Raw genomic sequence first — 17400 nt, 5'->3', positions numbered from 1 at the left:
AAAACAAATAAGGAAGGCATAGCAGCACACGAAGGAAATGCGTTTAAAATTCAAATGAAAGTGCGGCACTTGAACGCAGAACAACAGCAACAACAACAACAGTTACTACTCCGCCAGTGCAAAAACAATTGCGATTTATGCGCGACCAGGCAGTGCGTATAAATTTTGCGGGCGCTAGCCCCAACCCCTCCTTGAATACTTAAATGTGCCATTTTTACCACCTGAACTAGTGTAGCGCCTTTATTGGTCCTTATGTGGGGTTCCGGTGTGGCACAAATGGTTGTAACCGCAGCACAGAATGCATGTGTGGCACATATGAGCTGTTGCGCCACTTTTTTGCTGCATGTTGTTGTTGGTAGTTGTCTAAATTCATATAAATGTTTGCGTGCATGCCCCGGTAGTCGCTGTAGCGGCGTAACGCTTGTGGSAAATTGCAATATTAGTGAAATTCCTGCAAAGTAAACAAATTTCTAATGCGGCTGCACAGTGGGTTGAAGTGAGTGAAAATTTGTTATAAATGATTTTTATTGAAATTACGATACCTTTCAAATACCTTCTAAATGTAGTCATAACTTTATTTGGTGGTTCTAAATGTTGTCTACATGTAGGCGCATTGCTTAATTTCAATTCTTAAAGACATAAGYCATATAGAGTGGTTTTTTTAAGTACTACTGCAAATTTATAGCCTCTTAGATCTACATTTCYAGTAACACATTTAACAAGCCTGACACATACATGACACCACTAGAATTAGATCCATTTGATTTTTATTTAGCCCTAACCTTCAAAAAGCGTGTGTATATATTTGACAGCTGTCGGATCGCTAATTTGGCAGTATCGACCCGATTTCATCTATTAACTTTTATCATGCCAGATACTAGAAAATGTTCTATCGCTTTCATAAATTACCTTACATACAATAACCAATCAAATGGATTTTTAAATTGTGCTACAAGGGAAGTAGGCTTGGTTATAGTCCAATTTCACCAATTTTCGCACTGCGACAAAGGAATGTGAGGAGAATGCTGCGCACTAAAATTAGTTGAAATCGATCGGACGAGTCCCGAGATATTTGATTTAATTTAAGGGAGCAGTGTCACCCCCATTGTTTAATTTTTAGACCAGCTCTTATAAACCCCTATCATACCATCTCGGATTTAAAATTTAATGTCTTTAGTTGTTGATATATTCCACTTTTGGAAGTTTTTAACAGTACCGTTATATGGGGAGTGGATGGGGTTATATTACGATTTCATCCATCTTTGCAGTGTCGATAARGGTGCCAAAGGGATTTGTCCTGATAAAATTTGCTTATTGTAGCTGAAGTGATTTAGSAGATATGTACATTGAACCATATGGAAGGCGAGGCCACGCCCACTTTTACACAAATTTTAGCCTACAGGTGCCACTTACTATTGCATTCCTATTAACACATAACATAACACATAACAATTTCGCGTACCAAAAACTAAGTTAGTTCATCCCACTGTACCATGTACTGTCTACAACAAAAATTGTACCCAATAAAATTGTACCGCAATGAAATTAGAAATTGTAATATAAACCTTCAACAAAACCGCCGCTCTCCCATCCCGGTATTAAACATATAGAAAGAGAGAATGTTGCAACAAGAATTACACTGTTCTGCGGTTTCATTTAAATACCAAGAAACTGCGACGCTTGAGCGGTGCAAAAGGTTATGTCGCGGAATTGAGGCAGTGTTGAAGCAGCAAGTGAGAAAAGGGGRAATCGAGTGCGATTGTGGTTATAGTAAGAGGTTCAATTACTGCTAAAATGCCGCTTCTGGTTACTATATGAATAACCGGAAAAAGTGCCAAAAMCGCTTGCTTCTCTGTCGTTATTATTTAAGCGACTTGTTTGTTCGATTCATTTCGAWTTAATAGCGATTTACGAGCATCCAATTGGCTCTGATGTGAATACCTCAGACAAAATGTTAGGCATTCGTTACATTTTATTAATTTTTAATTTTTGTGTTTTAATTTTCTCCCCATCACAATTTAATCAACTCCTCAGTTTTGGCATAATAAAGTCAATTACAGTTACAATTTGTTTTCAACGGCAATTGTGCGTGATATTTATTTATATTCTATTTATGATTGTCACGTAAATATATCGATTTAAGCTAAAGAAAAAAATTATAATAAAAAAGCGCTAAAAATAAAACTYGCTTCATTGGGCAACGCCATGAATACCGCCAGTCATCTGAATGACAATTTGCGGTCTATAGGCCGATAATCACGTTCGTAGCTCGATGCGACTGCCCGAATGCGATAAAAACACCGTTAATGCAACGACGCTTAATGAAGTAGAAAGTGTCAGATGAAACAGGGTGCTATTAAGATGAAAAAAATACTAAATTTTTATACAAATTTTTTTAAATTGTAAAAAAAATTAAATTCAAGCAGATTGCGAAATTTTGCTAAAAGTAACATGAATACAACAACAAAGCAATACAAGCTGTAGTACACTATCCACACCCTGTCTTTGATTAACGACAGAACTGAACTAGAAAAAAAATTAACCAAACCCAGAAAACAGTAAAATCGGGAACGCAAAGTACTGGAAACTTAGTATCAGGTCCAATGATCTTAAAAGCTCTAAACAATCTGTATAGCCAGCTAACTAGAAGATATTCAAAGTTCTGGATCGGTCTTCACTTATTCTTTATGTATCTAGCGAATGAGAAAAGTAATGTTAGACTAGATAGACTTTGCTCRCTGGGTTGATATTAAAAATATAACGTCATATATACATATATTTGTATATTTGTATAGCCAACCGACGATTAAATGTATATCACATTACACCTGTGAAYKCAGCGAAGCGTCACACCAACTGACATCAACGCCAACAATGAGCAAGCAATGAGGCACATCAGCAGACGCAATCAGGCCAACTAGATTGGCAGAGCTGCAGAGMMAGGAAGAGTGCTTAAAATCAGTGCGGGCTGTCCCTAAAGCGCTGTCTGTATGCTGGTATGCCCACCGAAACCAAAAACAAAAAAACAAAAATATGGCGCGTTAAACAGCAAAAATGCACAATAAGGGCAATTAATGTTGCGTGAGAATGACCAAAAGCCAAGAGTATTAAAACGCGCCGGACAGGAAAGCAGACAGTTTAAGCGAAGAGCAAATTTCAGCGGAGGACTGTAGTGTGGTTGTCAGCTGCCGCGTGAGCTCAACTGGTGTGCAAAATTGGCTTGACTGACGGGGAATGCCGAACTTGTGGTTCACCTGTGTAAAAMTCAGTCAGTCAGCTGGAAAACTTGWAAGCGCGGTAAGCAATTGTGCGACTAGAGTGCTTCAGCGCTGACAGCTCGCTGCCAAGTTGCTAAGAAATTCCTGAAAATCCACACCAACAATACTACTTGTATATAAAATGCTCCAAATTTAATTAAACAGAGGGTGAATGTGACTAAAGTGCTTTGAGGGCATATTTTTACCAGATTCCACCAACGCCYTCTGTGAACAGCAGCATTCAGCGGTCACAAATCCAAACACAAAATAAAAACAAATTCAGTAGAAAGTGCACAAAACAATTTAATTATAGCMCAAGAAGGAAACAGTGGGCGAAARTGGTAAAYATGTCAAGAGGAAATATCAAAAGCTGAAATCATCCACGATCATCCACKATTACCAACTTTATAACCCAGTGGACAAAAGAAAAAAGCATTTCCAAAGTAAGTATTGGATAGTAAAGTAGRATCATTCTCTAGACAATTTSAAAGATGGTTCAATTCAGAGGCCAACCTTACCAGTGAAATAAAGAAATTCAGCATAGTTATTTTCTTGTGGTCACAACTTAAAATCCAAGTTCATAAAACTTGATGAACAGCTACCAAAGATCGTGGAGACAAGGCGGGAGTCAGAGTTTACAAATCTGAGCATCTACTAATTTAAAGTTCGGAAGTTTATGCTACAGAAGTCCCATAAAAATTTAAATGATAAGAAGACAATCTTTTTACTTCAAGAACTAAAATAATTCTAACTTTGACTTTTACGGATACTTCGTGGTCGAAGATAAGTATTGCTTTGTTCTAAGTCCGGTGGAATTTGGAATCTCTTGTGCGACGGCTTGGTATTCCATTAAAGGTAGTTCTACTACTTTCTTTCGTCTCTTAAGACAAACATATCCTCATAATCGTTTCCACAGCAGTCGAATCTACATAATCGGAACGGACTCAGACTACAGTTTATCAACCGGCAATATTGCTCAAAATTACTTGGAGAATGTTCTCTGGCACAATAAAARCAACGAACATGTCTTATCGTGGAGAAATTTCCACTACAATCTGGTTGCAACCACAAAACAATTAAGGTCCACCTTAATTGGTTTTAAATTGTCATCCATATCTTACCTCTCGAATCACCATAAAGTGTGTAATGTCTCACTGGTATCGGTTAATGCCTAAATATTCTGAAGTTCTGCCCTGGTAATCAAAGTCCATCTTTTTAGAATGGTGGCTCTACGCCCGGTACTAACAGTGGATAATAGTCAATCGATTTGTGTGCAGTTTATGACCACCGATGACTACTATTGAAACGAAATGCAACAAACACAATGCACCAATAAACAAAAGAATTAYCCCACAAAACTATTTTTCTAGGAATCAACAAGCAAACAACAACACACATTATGTGTGAATGCAACGGACGAGTCAAGCAACCGAATAGTTGCTCAGCCAGCGAGAGAAAACATTAAAATAAAGAAAAGAACGCATTTCAATTTGCAGCATAGACAATGCCCCGATGCATCGACCAGGCCTCCATGTCATCCATGCCAACAAATGAATTTCACAAACCGAGGCAGCTTGAGGCAACAACCGTAGCACTGATTCCCCCACAGCATGRCATGGCATTGCTGTTGTTGCTGCGTTTATTCTTGTACTCATCGCCACAGAGACCCTTCACTGTCAACTCTACAAAACTGGCATTCTCTGTCACACAATGCCGGTATCCCCTCTCGCTGGTCCGAACCGTCAGTCAACCATCCACTAAGTACAAAAAGTAAACTCACTGCTGAATTGAATTGTTGTCCACGTACAAATGAATGAATGGCTGAATGAGTGAATAGATGATTGAATGCCGGCATAACTGTGCGAAATTGATGRAGTTCGCAAAATAGTTGCGTTGTCATTCCGCGTGGTTTTGTTGTTGCACCGTTATTTCATGCAATGCTTGTTCGTTCACTTCGTTTTCTAACCTCATTTTTGTTGTTGCTTTAAACTCATTCATTCATTCAGCCGGCTCGGTAACTTTCAATTATTGTTTTCTGGAAAATTTTCAAATTCCAAAACAATTCGATTTGAGGTGAAACTTCACTGCATTGTYGCATTGGGAACACGCCAGTGAGGACTTGAAATCAAGACACAGCTAGCTGAGTAAATATTTTTGAAAACCAATTTGTCRCATTCTTCGGGATTTCAGAGCCTTTGTTCCAGTCTTGCTCAATTAAAGTCGCTTGTTGTTCACTTTTTTGTTGGAATTTTATGAGCTCTCTTGAGTTAATAGCGAATGTCTTCGGTAGAGGTAAGATAAAGGGTAATGAATACAAGAAATATTATMGCCATAAAATTAAGAAAAAATAATMAAATATATATTMTTCTTYTGTAWTGGCGTRGACACTGCTCACGCGGTGATAGCCAATTTTACAACAGCGCGTCTTTCGTTCGTCCTTTTCCCTGTTTGACGCCAACTGGAAATTCCAGTCAGGTCAGGTTCTTCTTTACTTGGTCTTTCCAACGGCTTGGAGATCATCTTCTTCCTTTGCTTCACCCCCGGCCGCTCGATCGAATACTCTCAGAGCTGGAGTGTTTACATCCATTCGGACGACATGACTTAACCAGCATAACCACTGTCGTCGTATATCTCGAACTGATCATAGTTCCATCGACTGCGATATTCGCCGTTGCCAGTACGTAAAGGACTATAAACCTTTCGCAGAACTTWTCTCCCGAAAACTCGTAAAGCCGACTCATCAGATGTTRTCATCGTTCATTCTCGATCGCATCGTTGAATATACAAAACGGCTTTTCATCTTTTTGCATTTTATATAGATTCCTTCCTAAAATAACGGTCACCGGATGACATTTKTGTAGAATAAAAATCCATCTTGCCATGTTTCTTGTTGAACTACTATCTTAGGTTTCTGATTAGTCTGCTGTTCAGCTACCATAACGCACCCAACGCCATTGTCATTGTTCCAAGGTATTGTACTTTATCTCCTCTTTGTATCTTCAACGTTCACATTTTCTTCCTTACAAATGCTACTAAATCCATGGGCGTGCTTCCACTTATTTCCGATACGGCTCCGCCTTAAACTGTTCAAAATGCCGATGCTACCCTTAGAGAAGCTGTGCTATAAACTTTTTCTGGGGTTTTGCGCCGGTTATTTGTCGACATTAGAAGCTTTCGAGTCTCTTTTGCTGACCAAGAGCTATTATAGTCAGAATATGATTTTTTGTTAGCAATACCAACTTTGTATTTTCAGTGGCACATTTTAAATTTCACGCGTCAAATCACATTTGTGCTTTGTTCCGGGGTGACGAGTAAACCAACTCGTCTGAGTTTGTTGTTTACATTAAGAAGCTGCTACTAAACAAAGCAAAATTAATTAATTAAAAAATTATTTATTTTTAATATAATGTTACCATATTTTTCCATATTAATTACACTGAAATATAAAAAATATTTTTATCAAAAACTTTATTTAAGTCAATACAAATAATTTAATTTGAACGCCATTAATTATAATTAATTTTAGTTCATATAATTTAGATGAGTGAAATACTTTTTTATTACACGATTTCTAAGAAATAAATAGGCTTAATCACTCAATCGCTCTCTTAAAGTGCTTAAATGAAAAGAGCGTTGCTCTGGCAAATAATGATCATATGGTTCCATAGTGTAGCGGTTATCACGTCTGCTTTACACGCAGAAGGTCTCCAGTTCGATCCTGGATGAAACCAGTTGAACTAAATATTTTGCAGAGAACTCTATGTTTTTAATTTTGAGATACTTCTTAAACTTGTTACGCTACAAAAAACAAATTGAATAACTTTTTTTCTATTTAATGAATCTGGTTAATTTGTTTTTTATTTTGCAGATTGACTTCTACATTTAACAAAAATGGATAACTGAAACACTGAAACGAGAATTTGGATTGTCCGCCGCTATCACGCACTGGAGTCCGTAGTTTCGGTTCAAAGAGAGTATAGGCGCACGTTTGGCGGCAATCCTCCGAGCAGATGAACCATAATGAGACTTGTAAACAATTTTGCCGAGAATGGGACAGTCAACAGAAGACCTTACCATCGAAACCCTTCAGTTCGAACGGAGGAAACAATCGCTGCTGCAGCTGCTGTTATACAAAACAATCCACGTGTTTCGACAAGAAGCTTATCTGCTCAAATGGGTGTAAGCAGACAGTCATTACAGTCAATTATGCACAAAGATTTGGACTTATTCCCRTATAAAATTCAAACCAACAAACTGAACGCTGCAGACTTGCCGATTTGATTGGAATTTTGCCAGAAGATGCTTCAAATGGTGGAAGAGGATGGGAACATGTTGAACTGTCTTTTCATGTCTGACGATACATAACAAAATTGTCGAATATGGAGTGCTTCCAACCCACAGATACTCCATGAGACGGAATTCCATCCACTTCGTGTCACAGTGTGGTGTGCAGTTTCATAACGCTGCATTGTCGGGCCCTACTTCTTCGAAGAAAACGGTCACACCGTTACGGTTACTGGAGACCGTTACTTGAGCATGTTGAGAGAGTTTTTTTATCCAGAATTACGCCGAATGAGAATTTCTTTCAACTCTGTGTGGTTTGCAGCTCCTCACATAGCCCAACTTATTATGACAGATGAAGTCTACAAAGCAAAACCAACAAATTTGAATGAACTAAGGCAATCCATTCGAGAAACAATTGYGSCTATTCCTGTCTCAACTCTCCAAGCAGTAATGGACAACTTTTTGGTAAGATGCCGCACATGTATCAACGAGCAGGGGGGGCATTTAAATTCCATTATTTTTAAAACTAATTACGCTATATTTAATAAAATTGAATGAGCTTTAACATGAATAAAATAAAAATGAATTAAATACACTGAAAAAAAAAAAATATTTGAGTTTCTTAATGTAGCAAAATTCATCAGCCACCCTGTATGTTTAGATAACATTAATCAATTTTATGTGAGAATATTTTCCTCTTAAGGGTAATCTTAAAATTAGTTTTTTGAACGAAGTTCCTTACGGCAGGCTTGGAGGAGATAGGGATTTTGCAGCGGGACCTAACTGAAAAAAGTGATAGTAAAACCGTAAGAGAAAGACCGTAAGAAAAAAGTGCGCAGGCGCGACAGTCGTATACACAAGCGTGTAGTGCATAATACCTTCYTCTAAGGAAAGTAATCCGTTACCATAAATATGATATGGCTGATAACTTCAACGACTACAGAAGAGAAATGGTATTGCCGCATATTCCTTTTAAAAGTGAAAACAATGACGTTCTTGCTGGTAATAAATATATACAAATATATGAAGACAACAAAGATGTAATCTTAAAACGCAGAAAAGAGTTTGAGTCCAACTTAGATGTAGAAAAAACCCTTGAAATTTGTAGACAGTTGTGCAGAGAAAAAGCAGACAAAGACGTTGATGGTGAAGATGAACAAGAACATGCCAATATTGTCTTCGAAAATGATCCTTATGCATTGGTAGCRCAATATCCGGATTCTACAATCAATGCTGACTTGCAAAATGCAGCACTTAGCAAACTTGGTGCTGTTGCAAAACAAAGAGATAGTAAAACCATTAAGTCACTCAACACTTCTGCGAATTGATGAGATCGGAAAATAGAAAACAAAAAGATGTATTATTCACCATATCACTAGCCCAGACTTTTGTYGTTAAACTTATAATGGAAATTTACGACAGATTTATTGACAATKATGTTGTGGCAATTATTGGTACAACAGTTCATACAGCTCATAAAATTCCAATTTGCAAAATGTTACCTTTATCATTTGAAACGTTACAWTTGTACAGATCACTTAAATGCGTGCAAAACAGATTACCGGAAGAGGTGAAGCTGACTTTGGTGGCATAGATGTGTTTTTAATTGAGGATTTACGACAAGCACCACCAGTAAGGGCAACAGCCATATATAAGCCAGTTAAAATAAATATTTTTGGACCTTATATGGGGAGAACATTAAAATTCTATCAACTGACTAAAGTAGTAAGACAGACTAATGTTCAACTTTCGAATATCCCAAATAAGATAGGCAACGGAGATCCATTGGATGAGAATGAATTTCAAATTATTGAATCCAGATTTTTTACCAAAGAAGATGCCGAAAGATTRTGTCCTCATGTAGTTCGTTTGTTTTATGAAAACGTTCGTGTTGACGCTTWCWACAATTATGYTGCGCAAAAATTTGAAGAAAACATAATTTCGACAGCTAACGATGTGATTAATGCTTCAAAAAGCCGTGAACGGGAGACTAATTGTCGTCAGAAACTGCATAAAAAGAATCTCAATGAAGTTGGTGGGTTACCGTATCAAATTACTTTTGCTAAATCTATTTATTACCTTATTACCACTAACATCGATGTAACTGATGGCTTATGTAATAGTTCAGTGGGCAGAGTTTATTTAGAATTTTGTCAGCTTTGTATCAGTAATCTTGCTGTACCAATTGAATTACGCTCAGCAAACATCCCATCGACATCAGATAAAAAAGTTACTGCGAAACGAAAGCATTTTCCTTTAGTTTCGACCGCTGCGATGACCATCCACAAATCACAAGGTGGAACATTCGCTGTTTACGAATACAATAAGGGACATCCACAAGAGCTTTTCTCTGTTGTGCTGTGTCGTGTAACAAACCTCGAAGGTTTGTTCATTGTAACACCCAATAACGATCCAAATAACTTCAGATTTCACCATAATCGAGTGCAAGCATCCTCAACGAAAAGTTTGCTGCAAGAATTTCAGAGATTATCGTTAAATCCTTTACACTCTAAAGCCCAAACGATCTTTGATTTCCTTCAAACGAAAAATGGCATTTCCATAATCACATTAAATACAAAACAATACAACGCCATAGATTGGATTTGTCGGATTCTGTAATTCAAAAAACTAATTTCGTACTTCTTTCCGAAACGCGGATGAGCAATGACGAACTGCATTGCCCATTTCAAACGAGATTATGTTCGTACAGGTGGAGTTGCTATCTATCAAATTAGCGATGACAAATAATTTAATATTTTAACACCAAATATGGACATAATCTTAAAAAATACTAGCGATGTGAATGTTAGACGTACAGGACTTGGAGCCATTTGTTCAGCTATATGTGTAAATGAACAACGAAGTTGAAACTGTCATGGTAATAATCAACATTTCACCAAATACAAAAATTGAAGATGTAAAACATTTCATCAATCGAGCGCTTATAGAATATACTGATGAGGTCTCTGAAATACTTGGTGGGAACTTCCATCAGCTTCCGATGGTTTTATCTGGAGAATTCAATGTAAATTTTGCAGATGAAAATCAAAACMACTAAGAACATTTCTTTTAGAAAAATTTAAATKACATTAASAATCCAAAAGAATCGACAACGAGATACGGTACTACTATTGATGCTGTTTTTTCGAGGTATTTGCATAAAATAGAATCACAAACATATGTATCATATTTTAGTTACCACAAGCCAATAGTTTCAGCAATACCAAGAGCAGGAACTACTTATAATGATAATGTTAATAATATACTTTTTTCGTAATTTGAAATTATTTCTATTTTTTCTATGTAAATTTATGGTGTCAAACAAAAATAAAGAGACATATTTTGTTATTTTAGTTGATAATTTGAATTACGATTTTTGGGATTTTAAAAAGTCCGTAAGAAAAAGACCACAGTAMSACAGACCACCGTAGAAAAAAGCCCRCAGCTCTTCGAGCTCAAAAAGCTTTTTTTTTGTKKTKTTWWWMTYYTYKYGYWTWWAAAWRTGTKTTTTTTTAGAACCCCACTTATTTCATTCATATCRGTCAAGTCGTTCGARCGTGTTTTAACKTGGTGTTACCACGCTTCAGTCGTGCTAATTTTTTTATTTTTAAGATATYATTTTCAMACCAATGAAAGGGGTGTTTTAGTTTTGTCCAATACTTTATGTTATATGTATATCAAGACATTTAGAATTTTCCAATAATTATGACTTGTATTAAATATAATTTTTCGAAAACGCGATCAGCCCTTTCCAATATTTRTGTGGTTCCATAGTGTAGCGGTTATCACGTCTGCTTTACACGCAGAAGGTCTCCAGTTCGATCCTGGATGGAACCAGTTGATGAAATTTTTGGTGAACTTAAGATTTGACCCCATTTAAGTTAAGTAGGTTAAAGAATGTTATCATTGAGATTTATATACACTAAAATTCGAAATTATTTAATTATTAGAAAAGCTTTCATAGTAAAACTATTTTTTTTTTTTTTGTTTAAAGAAAATGTTAAAATTAAATTAAAAAAATATTCAGCTGGTTCCATCCAGGGTCGAACTGGAGACCTTCTGCGTGTAAAGCAGACGTGATAACCGCTACACTATGGAACCACACATTATTTAATCGACAAAATGAATATGAGAAGACCACTTACAAGGCGCATGACTACTTCTARGGAGGGAATAAATAATAAACTACGTTATCTCAGAACAAACGTAATATTATAGTAGTTAGGTTAACTTCAAGAGGTTAACTTCAAGAAATAGATAAAGGAAAAACGTTCCTAAAATAAAAGAATTTTGAGGTTTGAACATAAACGAACAGAGAATTATTCTGATTTAAATAACAAGCACTTCAGCTGTAAGAATTTTTAATTTTATAAAGGCAGACATGTACACTTAAATGCCATTTGTCCCATTGCTTATTGTAGGCAGCGTGGCCGAGCGGTCTAAGGCGCTGGTTTTAGGCACCAGTCCGAAAGGGCGTGGGTTCGAATCCCACCGCTGTCAAGAAACTTTTTAATGGTCTCACTTTTTAATGATTTAATGAAGCGTTAATGAATTACTTAAATTTAGTGTTACGTTAATGGAGAGGTTGATGAGATTGTCATCCATTCATTCCATAAGTTGTTGAATACACTCAGAATTTATGCATTAGGTAAGGCTAATAATAAGAACTGGTAATGAGAATATCAATAGTTCTTCAAGGTCACATGTGCCAATTGTTAATAAGGAATCAAARATAATGTTTGAAATGCTATAGATTATGAAATATATTTTTATTACTTAATTATACGTGTACTGTGTATATATTATTTGTTCAAATATGCTTATATGAGCGAAATATTGAAATAGTTTTCATGACATTGTACGAGTACTACACATTTATATTACGTAATATTAACGTCTTAGGTGCATTTTGAACACCATAACTAGATTTATTTTTGAATATTCTGGGTTGCTGTGCTCAAATTCGTTAGAAAGAYCACGTGGTACTTAGTGAGTAATGAATCTTTTATACCTAAAATTGTATCTGATGTGAGCGCTTGCCGCCACCATACACCTCGACTGTACACACGCTAATGCTACCAACCCATCGGCTATCGCATATTCGTACATACTTACCCAAATGTCGTATACACGATTTTTTTGCTTTTGTTTATTTTCAATTGCTTATACTTTTCTTTCGTTTCTGTTTTRCTTCTGCGAATTCTCAACTATTTTGTATGGCTTTTGGTTGAAATACTCTGCGTTGGCCGTTGAAAAGTTAAGACTATACTTCACAGGATCATTTCTGTAGTCAGTCTTCATTTACTTTCTTTGCAAATCGAAAGTATTAGCACCCGCGATGAGGAGGTATATCGTTTTATCTGACAGCGTGAGGTTTATGAACTTCATTTCTAATTTTGTCTTATGGCATATTTGAAATGATGTTTCTTCGATGATCGCTCGGTTACAACGGATAAAACGACTTCTGAGTGGTGATTTTAATGAATAAATTCCAAGATTTAAATAAAAGGTTATRTATAAAATATGTAGTCAAGAGCGGTTACAGTTGATTATTCCACATTTTAGGATTAGAAATCTGCGATAAAAGTTATATTTCCAGATTAGGTTATTATGTCGTTAAAAATGTACCTGTGATTTATTCTAGACTTATAGAAGAAACAGTGGTAACGTTACTGCTCTTTCCTTATCGAGCAAAATGTGTGAACAGTTAGAACGTGCTTAGTATTTGTATACATATAAGTTTTAATTAAAATTTTTCGTAATATAAAATATCAAAACTGAAAACAAAATATTAAAAATAGTTTATATATTTATAAATAATAGCATTCGACTCTGATTTTGATTTATTTTAAGAAAATTTCAAACATATWGAACAGATTGAATTATAAAAGTTCTACAGTATTTAGATACTGGCAACCCGGCGTTGTGAGAGAGCAATCAACTGACACGTTTCCACGGCAAAAACCAAAATGCTGTAGATTCCTACGTCAAAGAGAAAAGGGAGTAGCGTTTTTCACTCTGCACTTACATTGCACGCCAATAAGATAGGTCGTATTAGCTGACACGGGCCACGATTCTACGTTTTTGGCTGTTTGTACTGTACTATAAAAGTTATGATTCTGATTTAGAATAAGTTAATTATGTCGTTAAAAATGCCCCATGATTTATTCTAGACTGTCATTAGTGAATTTATTTCAATTAGTCATTTCCTTTAGTACTTATTTCTTTATTCTAGGTAATTAGAGTGCACTAACTATAATAACCATAACCAAATTCAATTCATAGGTTCGGTTATATTTTTGACAATACGGCGTTACGGTAGGGGACAGCATTAATTGGAAATAGTGTTACCCGAAATGTTGGTTTGAACAACTGTTTTTATATGATTATGGCGCCTTATAATTAGACCTTGAGAGCGGTTAGTATTAGAGAGTATTAATCTACTCTAGTGRACACCACGAACTGTCAACTTTCATAAGAATCTTTTAAAAAGATTACCTAATGTAATAAATAAATTATATAGTAAAATATAGATAATCTTTCGAATTCTTTTTCTCTCCAAATTTAGTTGAAAAGTTAAGTGAAATTAGAAAAAAATATGGATTCCTATATCACAAAGCAAATGTAGCATTATATTCAGTAGCTTTGCAGAAATGTTGATAGTTTTTTAACATATGGAATAATTGGAATAGGCTAACTATATTTTGAAGTTCATTCTTCAACGAATCATTAAAAAAATTCCAAAATGATTTGCACCAACCGAAGTTTGCATTAATCATCACTGTTTATAAATAAATAAAAAAAAACTAAATAGTTAGCTAAAAACGGGATGCTAGAGAAATCCAAATCAGTCATGGTTAGGTAGGCTTATATATAGAGATTAAAATCAACCGCAGCTCCTGCTTGCAACCTACGGCTTTCTTAAATACATTTTTATTTAAGTTTCCAAGGTAAATCCTATATTTTTTCGATATCAATCAGATTCGTTTAAAAATTTTCTACTAAGGAACATCCCATTGTCTAATTCTTTTGGTATACTTAGGTTGTCGCATAAACAGTTTAAGTCCAGGGTTTGGCTAATTTGTAGATATATATATTTTTCGTTGAACTAACTTTTAACGCATGATCTCTCCGAGCTGTACACGTCTATGTTTTGAGATTTGTCTCGATATTTTTTATTATGGCTATCAATATCTTCTAATATATGATAAATCGCAGAGTAGAGTTAAATTTATTTACTAATTTTATCACATTAATTTTTTAGACAAATGTCCGTGAAATCAAAAAATGATAAATATAAAAAATTGTCTTGGCAGCGGTGGGATTCGAACCCACGCCCCCGAAGAGACTGGTGCCTTAAACCAGCGCCTTAGACCGCTCGGCCACGCTACCCACATTTAATACTTCGTCAAAAGCTTCTGTTGAGTGCAAGACGTTTATTGTTAGTAATAGATTTGGTTAAGATTGCATTACAAATACATACTTTTAAGGAATTACATAATCTCAATTCACGTACTTGCTTATCTTTCATGTCTTATAGCGGKATTCTGTAACCAGTCTCTATTTGAGACATCTTGTGGTAAAATCTTAATTTGTGACTAGTTACTATTCATTTAACAGTCTCTAGCTTTAGTCTCAAAATCTTGCCTCAAATTTGAGACCTGGTAGTTAGCAAGTCACAAAACCAAAAAGAACTCTTGTTTGCCATTTTGAATATACTGAATAGAGATCCCCATAGATATTAATCGATTGTCGTTTTTTTTATATTTTGTTAGCAACTCAAACACCAAAAGGTTAAAAATAAATAAATTTTACATAAATGTCGTTAATATTATGAAACAAAGTCAACATATATTTTTATTTTGGTTGATAATTATGTTTTTTAACTATGTCATAGCAAATTTAATATTTGTTATCGACATATTTATTTTCGTTCAGGTATAAAAACATCTCTGAATAATGAAATATAATAGAGTTTGTGACTATCACTTACAGAATAGCAAAATCGTCTCAAGTCTCAAAAATTTTCTCTGTCAAATTTAGAGACTTGATACTGTATCACAGTACAGAACAGGTTAATTTAATAATTTCTGTGGTACAAATAAGAAGCATGCTTCAAATCTTATACCATGTTCAGACCGAAAATTTAAAAGATTAGATTACATTTAAGCATTTCATAACAAAACAGTGTTCTCACTGCCGTTAGAAAGATACAGCTGTTATTGTCATTCAAGAATTCACATCGCTTCATATTTATGAAAAGAAAAGATTGTCATATAGTATTTTGAGATAAAAGCCGTCATTTTTTTAATATTTTCCATTTAATAGAAATAGTGGATGCATTTTTTCGTTTGTTAAGTCGATTTTCAGGTGAAATTAGATTCATTGCTTTAAAAAAATTGTTTGTTTACCTTTTTTCCCTTTGTAGTTTGATGGAGTCATGTGTAGAAGTTCATGCAAGTGAGGACTTCCGGTCTTTGACCAAGTATCCTCTGGGTAGCCTAGGAACATCCGTTTGAAGGCGAGTTAAAGTGAGAAGGCGAAATATCCCCTATATAGGGTTGTGAGCTGGGTTTGGGACCCGCAACGTAAAAAAAAACACCCTCGTGAATAGTTCTAACCAGCCTCGGATGAGGCTGTTGTTAACTCGGCTATAATCGCGTAAGCGGTTATTCACTTTATTACTAACTACTGCAAGGTAATTTAAAATACATTRGTGGTCAAAATATTTGCAACCAACATCAAATATTTGTTCCCACCATTTTTTTGTTGCTAAAGTAAGTTTTGTGTTCTTTGTTTTTTCATTTTCCGAGCTTTATTTATTGTGTTAGTCACATATATCCTGTTAAAATTCTTATTTTAACCTTTAACAAAAACAAAGCAATTTTCCAGTAGAGAATATGAAATGCAAGCATTCAAAACATTTGCAACTGATATTTGTTATATTTTTGTTTTTATTTTGCTACTTAATAAAAGGCAAGTATAAGCGCATTCGATTGCACTGAGAACATCTACACACTTCACAGAGGAGATAGGCCACGTGCTACAAACGTTACAGAAGACCAGCAAACAAAAAATGTCTTTACAAAATACTCCAAAGCAGTTCCAAGAGAAGCTAAAACCGATCCCTTTCTGTTACATTGAAAGTTTAGTAGCTTCAATGCCTAGAAGATGTGCTGAAGTTATTAAAAATAATGGTTATGCAACTAAATATTGAAACATTTTTAAAATATTTGTGGAATATTTAAGAGTTGCAAAACACATGAATTTTGACTTTGGTCAAACCACAATAATAATAAATGAGCTAATGTTTAAGTTTTTATGATTTTTTGTATAAACAATATAAAAAATATATATATACAATAAAAAAATACTTTATCAAAGGTTGAAGAAATGGTTTCAAGTACAATAGTCAATACGGCTGCAAACGTTTTTACCAGCACTGTAAGTATATATAGAATTATAAGTACATATAGAAGTACCTTTGCTTAAAAGTATTTAGAATCATACATTTTCAACTTTGACTTAAGTCTCTGTGGATATTCTAAAATTRTCATGAACTAATTTACCAAAAAATGCTTTCTGACAGCGGTGGGATTCGAACCCACGCCCTTTCGGACTGGTGCCTAAAACCAGCGCCTTAGACCGCTCGGCCACGCTGCCTACACATTATCCMCAGTGAAAAAATTTAAAAAAAGTTCTTCRTCGGAGAAAGYTCTAAGCTCATCGTAAAACAAGCCATGTATTGGCAATAAAAAGTTTGATAAAATGAGTTATATACAACTCACATCCCCAAGTTATGGAAACAAACAACGGATTTCAAGTTATACGGATTCAACTTTCAATATTTATACTCTCG

General features: G+C 35.1%; 6 non-coding genes across 6 annotated transcripts; 3 read left to right on the top strand and 3 right to left on the bottom strand.

Annotated features, from left to right (window-relative positions):
* Positions 1-6915: 6915 nt before the first annotated feature.
* Positions 6916-6988, top strand: Trnav-uac. The gene has a single exon. It is a non-coding gene; the product is annotated as a tRNA-Val (tRNA).
* Positions 6989-11305: 4317 nt separating this feature from the next.
* Positions 11306-11378, top strand: Trnav-uac. Its single transcript has one exon. It is a non-coding gene; the product is annotated as a tRNA-Val (tRNA).
* A 191-nt stretch (positions 11379-11569) lies between these two features.
* Trnav-uac lies at positions 11570-11642 on the bottom strand. The gene has a single exon. It is a non-coding gene; the product is annotated as a tRNA-Val (tRNA).
* Positions 11643-11961: 319 nt separating this feature from the next.
* Positions 11962-12041, top strand: Trnal-uag. Its single transcript has one exon. It is a non-coding gene; the product is annotated as a tRNA-Leu (tRNA).
* Positions 12042-14851: 2810 nt separating this feature from the next.
* On the bottom strand, positions 14852-14933 carry Trnal-aag. The gene has a single exon. It is a non-coding gene; the product is annotated as a tRNA-Leu (tRNA).
* Positions 14934-17124: 2191 nt separating this feature from the next.
* Trnal-uag lies at positions 17125-17204 on the bottom strand. Its single transcript has one exon. It is a non-coding gene; the product is annotated as a tRNA-Leu (tRNA).
* Positions 17205-17400: the final 196 nt, after the last annotated feature.

Source organism: Bactrocera latifrons, unplaced genomic scaffold, assembly GCF_001853355.1.
Source record: "Bactrocera latifrons isolate USDA-ARS-PBARC rearing strain unplaced genomic scaffold, ASM185335v1 scaffold_261, whole genome shotgun sequence".
Classification (NCBI taxonomy): domain Eukaryota; kingdom Metazoa; phylum Arthropoda; class Insecta; order Diptera; family Tephritidae; genus Bactrocera; species Bactrocera latifrons.
The sequence above is the reverse complement of the archived record's forward strand: the minus strand, read 5'-3'. Positions and strand labels throughout refer to the sequence as shown.